Raw genomic sequence first — 16404 nt, 5'->3', positions numbered from 1 at the left:
TCGCTTGTTTGACACGATTTGAACCCGTAACAATGGTAGCTAATCATTGTTACGCGAGCACATCGCAATAACTCACTAGTACCACGTCTATCTCGCTTGACGATTTCAAATATCACACAAAACAATAGCGCATGATTAGTTCACATAGACCTATGCACTAACCAAAACCCGATCCGACCCAAAGTCCTACTAGTCCCGCATAACACGCACACAAAAAGTCTAAGTCTAGGCGCCTATCTCAAATCACCTAAATCCCTTAGACCATGCTCTGATACCACTTGTAAAACCCAACCCATATGCAATCGAAATATGCAAAATAAAAAAAAAATTGTACAGCATAGTGGCGCGGCGCGCCACTTACCTGCGCGACGCGCCAAACTGGCCTGTCCAACTTTTCATTTTTTGTGAAAAAGATCGCCCACTTCCCGACATATTTAGACGAAACGCTTTTAACAACATATTCCAATATGTAAAACTAACACGATTCAAACATAAAATAAGTTTTACAAAGTGGGGCCCACATCGGCCTGAATTACGAGTTTAATACCAAACGAGAGTTTCGACCACAAAAAGTTTAAATACCAAACGACCCTACAAACATGGTGTTTGGGGTTAAACTACCCAAGTCTCGGTCAAACTCCAAAAGTTAATATCTCCAAAAGCGTCCCCTAACACAACGGGATCTTTACTCCAAACAAACGCCCTTACCTTTGTCCATACTTGAGCCTATAAAAAGGTAAACAACGAGAGGGTAAGCTAAAGCTTAGTGAATGCAATAATTACACATACATATATATAACCCATCAATTTGAAATCACATTCAATAAATACCTCGTACGAAACTCGTAACTCAATTAGCATGTCATCGTACCCAAAACACTTAACAAGTCGTACGTTATCACAAAACCGCATTAGCATATACTCAAGACAATGTATATATATAAACAATATGCTAAATAATCGACATTCTCAATATGGTTAACCATAAACGCTATGGTGCTACTGGCTCGTGGTTCACACCATACGCAATTGAGTCATACTCTTTTATAGTGCTACCGGCTCGTGGTTCACACTCGATGCTACCGGCTCGTGGTTCACATCTTATTTTATAGTGCTACCGGCTCGTGGTTCACACTCGATGCTACCGGCTCGTGGTTCACTTCTTATTTTATAGTGCTACCGGCTCGTGGTTCACACTCGATGCTACCGGCTCGTGGTTCACATCTTATCGCACACATGTTATGGCACTACCGGCTCAATGATTCATACCATAACACCCACAAATAAACGCGTCATATACACATACGTATAATTACTCCACTCACCTCAAAATCTCTTGTGAAAGATAATCAAGCTCGAAAATCTTCAATGTAATGTACCTATTACATTATACATAATATCAATCACAAACTCAAGTTGGTCAACCAATTAAAACTCCATTCTAGTGTTATCTTGACCCTTAGTGCAATTTCGACCCATTTGCACCCTTAACCCTAATATTTGGGTTAACATCCCCGAAACCCTAATCATTAGCCAAGTTAGGTTTAAAACACATTTCAACACAAGGTTTATGCACTAAATCACAAACATTAACTAACTTAGGTCTATTTTGACCCATTTGACCAAATTAAGGTCAACACACCCATTTCAGGTCATCCACTAACCCACACAACGCCCATTTACTTATCTCTAGGTGTGCTAGTAATTGACTAACTAATTGAAGCTCGTAAACATCAATTAATACCTTGAAAAACCCTAGTTAGTCATCTTTGAGTCTACATGGCCCTAATTCACCCAAAACACCTAAATCACTAACAAAATGGGTTTTAAGTTCACCATTAACCCTAAATCTAACCCTTACACAAAATTAAATTAGGGAAACAAAGTTAGAACATACCACCACACTCAAAACGTAGCTAGGGAGTAGATGAACAACTTTAGAGCTTGAGCTTAAGCAAGATTCCTTCTTCTTCTTCCCCAAAATGAGTTTTCCCTCACTAGAATATCACTCTCTCTCTAGAAATTAAATTGAGGTGATAAGGGTTATTGAAGATGGAGTAAATGAAGCTCTAAGACTGAATCTAGGCCTTAAATTCGGACCCCCATGTGTAATTACCAAAAAGCCCTCAAAATATCTAATTTAAAAAGAAAGAAATCTAACACAGACCAATGGTGCGACGCGCCAAAGGCCTGCGCGGCGCGCCACACCCCCAGATCAGATTCTGTCTCTTTTTAATTATATACAACAAAACCCCACTTCAAGTATCTTAAACACACTTTATGTACACTACAAAATAATTAAGTCTTACACCTGAGAATAAAACATGCTTAAAAGTGTCAATACAATGGTTGGTGAGTTCATATTTTTAATGTTGCACATAATCTGTATATAAATGTGGATCACAAGATTTCAGTTGTTTCATCCAGAAATGTTTATCAAAATATTCTACGAAATTGAGCACCCTGGTAACTAAACTTTAACGTTATAATAAGTGCCTCTGTTTTAACATACATGCAACCAACATGTACAATACACGCAATCCAACGTGTACTAAACTCAAATAGCATACGTCTGTTTTATAGTTCAGGCTAGGGTTTCTATACCTGAAACAGACGGGGATGTCAAGCCCTATGGATCCATATATAACTACTCGCGCCCACCAGTTCTTATAACCGGCAGTTACTAGTTACCAAAGCTAAGGGATTTTCGGTTCAAACTCGGCGTAGAATTAAGTATGTACTTGTATCCATTGTGTTTAAAATAAAGTGCATGTATTCTCAGCCCAAAAATATAGATTGCAAAAGCAATTAAAAAGGGAGCAAATGAAACTCACCTTAGCAGCACATAAGGTCATTCACCGAAATGTGACCGAAACTCGGAATGCAAAATAACTGTAGATCTCAACCTAGAGAACATATGTTGGTCAATAAATGTCTAACAAGCTAGGTCGGATCATAGTGTATCACAATCCTAATGCTCGAGACCGACATGCAAAAGTTAACAAAAGTTATCTCAAAAGTCAACCTGACCCAATATGATCTTTAAATCTGTACATGTTTATTAACATAATATAAGTCTTGATAATTGAATGAATTTATAGTTTATCAAACTCAAATATTATTTATTTCAAGAGCTATGTTATATTTGAATTATCATAGCAATCGAAAATATTTTATTATTTCACATAGTTTTTCAATACTTGTAAAATCAGATTATAGTGTTTATAAAGCTTTAAAACATGATAAGATAGCCAACTTTGACAATTGTTCAACAAGACGAGACGTGCCTTATATAGAATTTCATTTACTCGATTAGTAATATTTGAAAATCCAATTTATCAATTTTATAAACAAGTTGTTTAAATATCAATTGCAGATTCAAAAGCAATTTCAATTAATGTTAATCATAATTCAGTTGACCATATCTTTTAATCCGTTCATCGAAATCACGCGATTTTTAAATGAAAAGTTAATAATTTTTCGTCAGCTTTTCAAAAACATGCATATCATATACTTTATATTTGTAGCATATGTATCAAATTTGTGATTCATCATAAACTATCTAACGACAAAATTAAAGCATACAAGCATGCATAAACATATATACTCGAGCACTAGTCAGGGATACACTATTAATATATAAAACTTGAGATATGAATGCTCACTTATCAATATTGAGATTCAATATTGCAGGAAAGTACGTAGACGCAACGGAGATGATAAACACTAGTTTGACTCACGAGCAATACCCCCGAACCATAACCATAACTTCCATAGCTATAACTCATAATTTCCTTAGCTCTATCCCGCTCGAAAACCCATTTTGAAAAATAAAAAAATAAAATTGATGCTAAGTAAATGATACGGAGTAATATGAAAATTATGATGCGGATTATTTGTGTTCGACGATATATATATATATATATATATATATATATATATATATATATATATATATATATATATATATATATATATATATATATATATAAAATATAATAATAATAATAATAATAATAATAAACGTGTTAAAATAGTGAAAAACAGTGAAGAATAGTGAAGCCGCCTCAAAATATGTCGACAAACATAACATTACGTGTTTCGCGTAAAGATTACAAATTCTGCGTAATCTTTTGAAACATTACACGTTTCGCGTAGATGGGTACGCGATCCGCATATGATGTCTTCACGAAAGTTGTAGATTTTTGAGCTACGGACGTCTGGACACCGGAATCACCCTTTTTCGAATAAGTATGATTTAGTTATGATTTTTCTTGTGCAAGTGCGCAAGTTTAGTGATTTTCATCATTTTAACTTGTAATCTTGAGATGAAATGTTGTAGTCTTTTAGTGCTCATTAGAAACTTTTATTTTATCTTTATTTTTATTTTCATATCATTGAAAATCCATAAAAACATTTTATAATCAAATCGTACGTTTGATTACAAACTACTATAAGGTTTAGTTTTCCAAAACTACTTATATTCAAAATCATTTTATTAAAAGGTTTAAATAATAGAAATTGTTATATCATAAAACATTTTAATTTAATAAAGTAAAATCATTTAATATATAAGTCATAATGGTTTCCAGTTTTTACTTACAGTTTATTCGTGAATCGTAGGGTTAAGTCCAATGGACAATTAAACGTATGAAATTGTTTTAAATCAACATATCCATTTGATTATCTTGTCGACATCCCTTTACATTTCATGTTCTTACTATTAATTTTAGGGTTAAGGCTACTCAAGGTTCATATACTTTTCATTTTATCCCGATGTAGTCCATATACCTAAAAAAATACTATTATAGTCCATAAACTTTTAAAAAGTGTATCGATGTAGTCCATAGGTAACCTGTTACCGGTTTTATAGGTCACATTTTGTTTACATCGATACACTTTTGAAAGTTTATGGCCTACATCGATACACTTTTTGAAAGTATGTGAACTACATTAGTACTTTTTTTTGGGTATATGGACTACATCGGGACAAAAAAAATGTATACTTTTTTGAAGATCAACGGTTTAAAATCGATCAACCTATTTATCAGGTCAGTGGACTATATCGATACACTTTTTAAAAGTTTATGGACTATAATAGTATTTTTTTGGGTATATGGACTACATCGGGACAAAATGAAAAGTATATGAACCTTGAGTAGCCTTAACCCTTAATTTTATGAAAGTCACAAAATTAACTTATCAAGAGTCACGAGGAAGTTATTGTAAAGCATGCATTGAAAATTTAACAGAAATCTCCACTAACTTTTGTCTAGTTCCCGTTAATTGACACATTTGTTCTTACTTGTAAATCACTTTATCATTTTCAGAATATTGTTAAAAAGAACAGATTTCTTAAATCACAGTGGACCTCACAACAGAGACCCATAATCATATCACAATGTATCTGATAATTCAATCGTTTGATATTATCATTTAATTCTGTCGATAAATATATTAAACATATATTGAAACAATTATGTTCATGTAAAGTATTATACCTCTAATACTTTGTTAACGTTTTCAATTAATGTAACTATATATTATATATACATATCTACATACACATAAATGTTCATGAATCGTCGAGCACAGTAAAAAGGGTAATTGGTTACATGAATATAGTTCCAAAGTTTTTAAGACTCAACATTACAGACTTTGCTTATCATATCGAAATTATACAAAGATTAAGTTTAAATTTGATCGAAAATTTCTGGGTCGTCACATTGCGTCTACGTACTTTCCTGCAATATTGAATCACAATATTGATACGTGAGCATTCATATCTTATCTTTTATATATTAATAGTGTATCACTGACTAGTGCTCGAGTATATATGATTATGCATGTTTTGTATGCTTAGTTTCATCGTTAAATAGTTTATAATAAATCATGAATTTAATACATATGCTACTAAGATAAGGTATATGATATGCATGTCGTTGGAAACCTGGCGAAAAATTAATAACTTTTCATTTAGACATCGAATGGTTTCGATGAACGAATTAAAAGATATAGCCAACTGAATTATCGTTAATTTTAGTATCATTATTAAAATGATTATTATTACTATCGTCGTTATTATCGTCATTACTATTACTATCTAATAATTATTATTATTATTATCGTTATTGTTATTAATATAAGTATTATCATTAAAAATTGTTATTGTTATTATTATTACTATCGTTATTATCATTAAGGTTATTATTAATATTATCGTTATTATTATTATTATCATTATTATTATTATTATTATTATTATTATTATTATTATTATTATTATTATTATTATTATTATTATTATTATTATTATTATCATTAGTATTATTATAATTATTATTATTAGTATCATTATCATTAAAACTAATATTGTATCATCTAATTATTATGATTACTATTATTATCATTATTATGAATGCGATATAAAAGAGGACTAAAAGCTATTAAACAAATCGATTAGGAAATAATGGGTATAAGTATCATGGTGAAATTAAAATATTGTAAGATATTGATTTAGATAAAAATACCGTTTTCATTATTTTTATCATTATTATTATTAAAAGCATCATTAATATTAAAACTATCATTTGTATTAAAATTATCATTTTTAATAAAAATATCATTGTTATTATAAAATATCATTATTATTATCATTATAGTGTTATTATTATTAAAAATTATCATTTTGAATAGAATTATTATTTTTAAATAAAATATTATTATTATTATTACAGTTAATATTAAAAAGTATCGTTATTATTAAGATTACTATAATTGTTAGAAAATGTATTCATTAAAATTATCATTTTATGAATATTATTAGTATTATTAATAACAACAATATTATTATCGTTGTTATTGTCATTAACATAATTATAATAATATTATTTATTATTAAAATTATTATTATCATTAATAAACATAAATAATGTTATTATTATTATTATTATTAATTAAAATAATTAATATTATTATTATTATTACAAAATAATACAACTTTTGTTCAATATTATTATTATCAATATTATTTTATCAAATAAATATGTGATACAATTACATTAATAATACATACCACTATATTTTTATGATAATGAGTGAACTGTATAAATTTTATTACTTAACATATATAAAAGTATATTTTTATCATATATAAATTTTAATATAAATTTTTATTTATTAATAAATGACTTGTATTATTTAATTTAATAAAATCTAATAAATATATTTAAATATATAAGACGACTATATTTAAGTTATATAATAAACATGTATAGATTTTAGAAGTCATTTTGGGTAAAGTTGACTTTTGTTGACTTTTGCATATCGGTCTCAAGCATTAGGATTGTGATACACTACGACTTGACTTAAATTGTTAGACAGATATTGACCAATATATAAATACATATACTAATATAGGTTCGTGAATCCGAGGCCAACCCTGCACTTGTTCAGTGCCGTCATATACATAATTGCTACGAAATACAGTATTGTGAGTTTCATTTGCTCCCTTTTTAAATGTTTTTGCAATATATATTTTTGGGACTGAGAATACATGCGATTTTTTTATAAATGTTTAACGAAATAGACACAAGTACTCAAAACTACATTCTATGGTTGGATTATCGAAATCGAATATGCCCCTTTTTAGCTTGGTAGCCTAAGAATTAGGGAACAATACCCCTAATTGACGCGAATCCTAAAGATAGATCTATGGGGCCTAACAAACCCCATCCGAGGTACGGATGCTTTAGTACTTCGACTTATTATTATACAGACGAGAGGATTCTGTTTTGGGGATATTCTATATGCATCTTGTTAATGTCGGTTACCAGGTTTTCACCATATGAATGATTTTTATCTCTATGCAGTTTGCGAATGCCTGATATGAGATGTATATTTATGAGAAATGAAAATGAAACCTTGTGGTTTATTAAAATTATGGAAATGATCGATTATGATAAACTAATGAACACACCAACCTTTTGGTTGACACTTTAAAGCATGTTTATTCTCATGTTTGAAAGAAATCTTCCGCTGTGCAATTGCTCATTTAAAGATATTATTTGTAGTCCTTCATGGCATATTTCAAAAGACGTTGCATTCAAGTCGTAGAGTTCAATAAAGATTGTTATTAAGTAAATGACAGATTAAGTCATTTATAGTTTGGATATATTATGAAATGGTATGCATGCCTGTCAACTTTCGATGTAATGAAAGTTTGTCTTTTAAAAACGAATGCAATGTTTGTAAAATGTATCACTTAGAGGTCAAATATCTCGCAATGAAATCAATTTTTATGTAACATTTATAATCGATATGAACGGGGCATTTCAGTAGCGAACCGTCCGAATGAGGGCACGTCTAGCCCACGTAGATCCATACAACATAAGTTCACGCTCACACCCGCAAGTGTAACTAATGATAATTGAATTGAGGATTTTCATTCAAACTCTCACGTGGAATGTTTGTTTCGTACTTGTGTTCAAAGTATAAATGTAAGTAGCATAAATGTATATGTTTCTCATCCCATGTTTTAAAAGAATAAAAGTTATTGAGAAGGTGGGACTATGATCTCACCTTGAGTGCACGGTTTAAAAGGTACTTCACAAAGTAACGTGTGCAAAGAACAATGCTAGTCTTGACCTAAACAAATAGATTGTATCAATAACGGTAATCACGGTCGGTCAAAGTCGTTCAATTAGTCCTATGGCTCGTTACGACTCGATTATATATGACATGTGAATCACGTTGTCAAGTTTCATGCAAAATATAAGTATAAAAGCATGTTAGAATGATTGCATAAGTGTTTGGTTAAGTTTGAATAAAAGTCAACTTTAGTCAAGTCAAAGTCAACAAAAAAGTCAACACGTTCGGGTCGGGTCTCGGACAATTTTTCTGAGTTTTATAATCATATATGAGCATGTTAGAACAAGTTACATGTTAATCGGAGGTGCGTAGCATAGTTGGAATTAAACGAAAAATGATCAAGCAAAGCAGAATCTGGCAGTTCATTTGGACGGCGTCCAGATTGGCTGGACGGCGTCCAAATGTGAAGGGCTGGACGGCGTCCAAAGGGATGGACGGCGTCCAAACACCTGGACAGTTGAAGTTGCTGAAATTTCACAAGTCTCGAACCAAAACTCAAACAACCACAATTTATGATCCGCAAACAATCAAAACATGTATCTTATATCGTTGGAAAGGTATTTTGACGAGAAAAGCAGCTAAGCACATTTCATCAATCAATTCAATATTTACAACAACCAAATTCGCATTAAATATTCATCATTTATTACATTCAAGATCATAAATGCACATTGATGATTCGGGAATTAAATGCACATATATATTACGCCGTTTCGTAGGTAATTACATATACAATACAACTAAACACTTACCAATAACATTTCAAGGCTTTTAATGCATCAAAAATCACATTCAAGGCTACCAAACCCTAACTAACAATCAATAAATCCTTAATCATGTTAGTGAAGTTTTCTAAATCAACCTACACATCAAAATGAAGTTAGTGGTGCTAGTAACACATTTAATACATGAACTTTTAACATCTAACAACATTTAAGCAACTAAATCTCAAGATCAAACACTTCTAATTATCAAGTTCATGCTAGTTACTCAAAATAGCAAGATCGAGCATACAAATCGTATATTCATGTTAGACTCGAGCCATAGACACTAACTAACACTTTTATAAGTCAAAAACGTCAAGAACATAAAATCTAGTATTTTTAGAAATTTACCCAAATGAAATGATGTTGGTATGGATTCGAAGAGGAAGATGCAAGGATTCTGAATATGTAATTTGTTTTGATGAACGCTTGCTAGATCGGATTTAGATGATGATTCTTTGTTTGAAGGTTGAGAGAAAAGTTGAAGTATCAAAAGAGAGAAAAGAGGAGAATGAATGGAGGAGAAGACATGGTTGACTAGTTGACCTAGTCAAGACTTTGCCTATTTGACAACTTTAGTCCCTCAAGTTTAAAAGCGGGTGCGTGAATTACCTAAACGAAATATTTTAAAAACGCGTATTAACGGAAGATGTTATAATTATATAATGGACTTTAAAATAATTAAACGGAAGGTAAACGGAAAAAGGCGGGATGTTACATGAAAATTACCATTTACATACTTGGGCCTCACAATTGGATCGAAAATGAACAAAGCGTGTGATTGGACACTTGCTACTGAGAAGATTTAGTCTAGATTATCCGAGTGGAAATCTAAAACTTTATCATTCGGTGGCCGTTTAACCCTAATAAATTCGGTCCTCAGCAGTCTACCTCTATATTTCTTCTCTCTTTTCCGCGCTCCTCCAGATGTGTTAAAATCTCTCGAAAACGTAAGACGAAATTTCTTTTGGGGCGGTGTAAGGGACAAATCAAAATTGGCATGGGTAAAATGGGAACGAATTCTTTGTTCGTACGAATCAGGCGGGTTAAACATTGGGTCACTTATAGGGAAAAACCGGGCTCTTTTAGGGAAATAGTGGTGGCGCTTTAAAACGGAAGGCAACTCATTTTGGGCAAAAATAATAAAAAGCATATACGGGGACGAGGGAGGCATTGGGGTAAACGGGTTAAGTAATAATGGACTAATTTCTTCAGGCTCTACATGGGCTGCCATTATTAAAAATGGGTCAGGCATGGGTCAGTTCGGGTTTGACTTCGGTAAATCGTTCAAAAAAGTAATCGGTGGGGATGGCAATGGCCACCCGATCCAGTGGATATTCACCCGATCCACCCGCTTCGTGATGGATATGGATGAACTTAAATGGATATGGATACAGATATGGATGAACCTAAATGGATATGGATATGGATGAAATGTTTCATCCATGGATATATCCATCACCACCCGAAATACAAATACAAATACATAAATATATATATATATGCTTACATATTTACTATTGCAAGTTCATTTACCGTTATATTACATTTTGATTTCAACCTTACAACGAAATAACTATTATATATCACAATAAAACACGCATATCTAATAAAATAAAGTTACAAATTTCATATTTAATTTTTCATAATCCATGTTTAATAGTAAATTTAACAAATTTTGTTATGTCATCGACAAAGATTACACATTCTTATGAATAGATTTTAATTATGTCATGTTATAGTTATTTTTTCTATACTACGTTTGCTTATTTTAATCGCATATTAGAGAATATTATAACAATTTTTTAATATCCATTGGATATCCATTAACCCGCTTAATCCATTGGATATGGATATGGATGGATGACATGAAACTAAATGGATATGGATATGGATGAACAAAAACTAAATGAATATGGATATGGATACGGTATCACCCGATCCATATCCGATCCATTGCCATCCCTAGTAATCGGGGATGGGACAAACACAAAATTTTGGGAAGACATTTGGGTTGGGGATACTCCTTTAAATCGTAGATTCCAAAGGATTTATGCAATGGAAGTGAATAAAGAAGCGACGGTTCCGGACAGAATACTCCGGGCAGGCTCAGTATCACAATTTTCATGGAGCTGGATTAGGGAACCATCAGGACGATCCTTGGATGAATTAACAGAATTACAAGCATTGGTGGAACGTGTTGAATTCTCATACCAAGAACCTGACAGTTGGAAATGAAATATGGACAGCAAAGGTATCTTCACAATGAAACGACTATCGAGAGCAATTGAAGACGCTTTAGACGAGAATGCAGGTAACCAAACCGAGACCATGAAAAGTAGATTATTACCACAAAAACTAGGTATTTTTGTTTGGAGTTCAAAAATGAGAAGACTTCCGGTATTCGTCGAGTTAGATAAAAGGGGTGTCGATCTAAACTCGGTACGTTGCCCAACTTGTGACGACGGAATCGAGAATATAGATCATACCCTTATTCTTTGTAAACATGCGCTAGATTTGTGGGAAAAAGTTTATAGATGGTTGGGGTTCGATAATGTACAAAATATTTGCTTGGATGATATCTTTATCGGGAAGAACAACAATATAAAATCGGGTTGGGGCGCCTTACTATGGCAAGCGGTAGAATGGGTTACCGGGTACATCATTTGGAGAAACATAAACCAAAAAGTGTACAAAAACAAATGGTGGAGTAGTGCGACAGCGTTAAATGAGATTCAAATAAGAAGCTATGAGATTGGCGACAATGGTTAACCGCGCCCGCTTCCTTCATTTCTTAGTAATAAATCGAGCTATGTAGAATTCGTACAGAACACTCATACTTGTATAGTGATATTTAGAGCAGGGACGTTACACAGCATTGTTGAGCTGGTGTACTAGCCATTTTCGTTTGTTCATATCTTTGTACAGCTCTCATATATGTTTCATTAATAATATTGATCATTTGCTTTTAAAAAAAGTTAGTAATTAATTAATCACTATATATAAACCATTTATACATGCTATTAACGTTTTTTTAATACATTTAGAAAATATTAAAAATTCATACTTTTGCAAATATGGAGTACATGATAATGTGACGTGATAATTAAATCCACATGGCAGAAGCCTAGCGTCTCTCTCGGATGCGGCAATTCGTTAAAGACGATAAATAGGATTATGGCATCCCATGATGATTTTTTCGGATGTGATTATTCTTAAAATTAGATTTGATGTAATTGCATTTTATTCCCCTGATTTTTATTTGTTAACAATATAATCCTTCTCTATTTATTTACTGTGACTTTGGCATTCTTTAATTCATTTTTAAAATTTAAATGTACCTTTAATATTTGATTAATTCAAGGCAAATTGAGAGCGTACGATACGTGCGTTCTACGTGCGTTCTTATACGGCCCATAATTCAAAAGGGCTTATTATTTAACAATATATAGTACTTATTGTTATTGTGAGACTATTCTTAACCGTGACGGTGATGTCAGAGGTAAATTGTGCATTTTTCTTTGTAAAAAATAGAATTTTTGACTCTGACTGTATTTGACTCCGTTAACTCAAAATGTCAAGTTTTATTGTTAAATATTTGAAGGGTGATGTGTTAAAATCTGATTGAAAATTATGTATTAAAAATTAAATAAATAACAAAAGACAAAATAAATAACAAAAAGTAAATTATTTGATTGGTCCTCCATGACCTCACGCTCCCGTCAAAAATTCAACTGACCCTTGTTTATGTCAAAGAGGGACGCTGGGTTATTGGGCGTCAGATTCCGTCACTTGGTCCACGTCATCTGGCGAAATGAATTTGACGCTGGGTTAGAACTCGTCTTATGGCTGATGCCGGTACTTAATTTAATTTTTTAGTTTTTCTTGAACTTATTCTTATATAGATTTAATACTTTTGTATATAAAAGGTGTATTATTTTAATTGAACAGGATTCATGAAAAATTGAAATCGACTAGATCGTCTCTAACATTTATCAATACGTTTTAAAGGAGATACTATACGTGTTACTAAATAAGCAGCGATTTAGAGTTTTGTTTCATAGCATAGTTTAATAATCTATCTATCTATCTATAACCTATTATAAAGCATATGATTAATCCACGTGTCTTCTTACTAATTACCCCTTAATCTTCTCTAATTACTTTTACAATTACCTCACGGTTCTGCCATCTGTCAACCTTTCATTCGTCATTTTTAAAATAAAAAAAAAATCCTTTCTCTCATATCCTTTCTTTATCTCTTTCACTCAACGCTTCCTGTTCTTCAAACTTCTATGGTTTCACTAATTAACTGTCGTTTCACTCAAATTCATCATCATCTTCATCATACAAAACACAACCACCCCTTCGATTATCACCAAAACGGTCGAATGAAGATGAAACATATCGAAATTAGGGTTCTTTATTTTGTTTTCATCTCATTACTTTGATTACCATTCTGTTTCGCGATGAGTCAAAAACGAATATGGCATAAACATTGCGAAGCAAAAAAGCTTGAATCAACCGTGATATGAAGACGATTCTATAGAGGTATTTCAATTTGCTACATATTTGATTTGATATTTTCATTAGTTAATTACTAAAAACACATATTCCCTAGATTCGTTTTTGCTGTTTATAATTATCAAAGATTCAATTTTGATTTCAAATTTGTTTAATCATAATATAATATTATTGGTCTAATTAAGTTTGTATCAGTTGTTGTAACGTCCGATCTTAAATTTTGGGGTTTTTAAATTGTAGATAAATTGACTGATTTGATTATGATTTTAGACGGCTACTACAGGTTATATTTCAGATACTGTAAGTTGAATTATTATTTTTGTTGTTGGGTCATTATTGATTGGATGTTAGTATAAAATTTTTAATTCAAGTTATTTGCTTCTTGAATCACAAGTCAATAAGTTGCTAAAAAGTATATGCCACTCTTAGAATATCATTTTTGTATTCCTTTTATGTCATATATGTTAGTTTAGTTCATAGTTGGTGTGGTTCTTATTAATAGAAGTCTGCACTTTTGTTGCTATAGCTTCTGATATTATATGTAGTGTTTAATTGATTTTGATTCTTATAATTCTAATATGATGCTAAGATGGTGTTTATTTTTTTTTTTTTTTTTTTTTTTTTTTTTTTTTTTTTGGATCTGTACAATGTATAACATAGGAAATGGGGTGTATGAGGTGAAATTTTTTTAGATATTCATATATTGATATGAATATCTTTTTAGTTCTACTTCCAAACTTTAATCGTTATAGAGGTTAAATCGTAACATGTGTAACTTAGTTATAACTTACATGTTGAAATGTGTATGGTTTTAATTTAAAGAAGTTACTTTTACTATTGTTTGGCTATTGAAACTTCTTTGATGTATGTAAACTTATATTTACGAATCTAGAACTTATTTGTATATTTGTTAATAATTCAATTATGCAGACAGTAGCTTCGTAAATTAAGAGTCATATGAATTGAGAGACATGTTTTATCAAATATGGGCGGCAATGATCAACCAAATGGGGCTGCAATGATCAACTAAATGGGGCTTTTCAGATAAGTTCTATTTGCTTTCACTCTTGACCCATGTATATATACCCCATAATATGCCCCATGAACTTATTTGAGAATTGATGTACCGAGTTTTTACAACATATCTGAAATTATGTAACTATAATTTGAAATTATTTTTATTTGAAGGTTTGTCATGGTTGATATATCTTCGATTATATTTTATACTAACCTCTAAAGTCTAAACTAATAAAGCTATCAGTGCACCAACTGTATCAGTGGGCCTTCTACCAAATCTGACTGAGGATTTTCCGCTTATGCTGTTTCTAGGGCTGTATATGAACGTAGACAATGGATCGGATCCTCATATTGCATACTGCCATTTATCAGCAATAGGTTTGCCTAAAGATTTTTTTTTAATATTAGTGACATTTTTATCAACTGCTTAATGTATTTAATTGCACACTAAACTTTTAAGACATGTATCCACAAATGAGTTCTTTTGGGTATATAGCACTTATCAACGGGTCAACTGGAATCTTAAGAAGCTGATTAGATCTGGTCGACCGTAAATGGAAAGACATATTGCTTGGTTAATAGTGTGAAGGATAATAATAGCGCTTCTTTTCTCCAACGAAGAAGAGTATTATCTCCTTTGGAATTTTTTTTGGAGCCTGCTATTTATATTCGTATACGAGCATGTATGATTAAATACATATTCTGTTTGTATATTCGTTATGTAATAGCATGGATAGTTGCAAAGATTATATAAAAATATAATTTGCTACATGTTGAATGTATCAATTCAGGTTGTGTAAGGATAAGAAAATCGAAACGTCATGAGCAATTTTGAATTTTAAATTTTATGGTCCATTTGAAACGTTTACATGTATTTAATCGTTTTCTATTATCATTAAACATGTAGATGAAACATGTGTGACTTAACATAACATCTACATGTATTTGATCTATTACCTTTATCATTAATCATGTAGATGGAACATGCGTGATTTAACATATTGTTAGTTGCAGATACAACATGTACAAATAGTAACGTATTACTATACCAACTTTTTTTGCCACCGTGCAACGCACGGGCTATTAAAGCTAGTTTACTATATTCCAACAAACAACCTTTATGTGTAGTAGTTTAGCGAGCAAAACTTTTATTCGCTTTATCCGAATCTAATACCAGGTTCCTCGTACATGCTTCATCGGTCTACAAATGTATGTACGTAATAAAGGTTGAGGATACATGAAATTTTTCGACATTTTGCTTATTGACAAAAATACATACATTTTATATTTCGAAACAATTTCAAATTTTATTGTCATGAGGAGGTTTAAAGTGCAGCTTTTCAAAGATACACAAAAATTACAAAATAACTTCAATAACATATAAGTACCAGTGGCGGAGCCATAATTTTTTTTTACCGGGGGCGAAATTTATTTTAAAAAATGTAGGGAT

Source organism: Rutidosis leptorrhynchoides, chromosome 5, assembly GCF_046630445.1.
Source record: "Rutidosis leptorrhynchoides isolate AG116_Rl617_1_P2 chromosome 5, CSIRO_AGI_Rlap_v1, whole genome shotgun sequence".
In the NCBI taxonomy this organism is placed as follows: domain Eukaryota; kingdom Viridiplantae; phylum Streptophyta; class Magnoliopsida; order Asterales; family Asteraceae; genus Rutidosis; species Rutidosis leptorrhynchoides.
Note: the sequence above shows the minus strand (reverse complement) of the source record.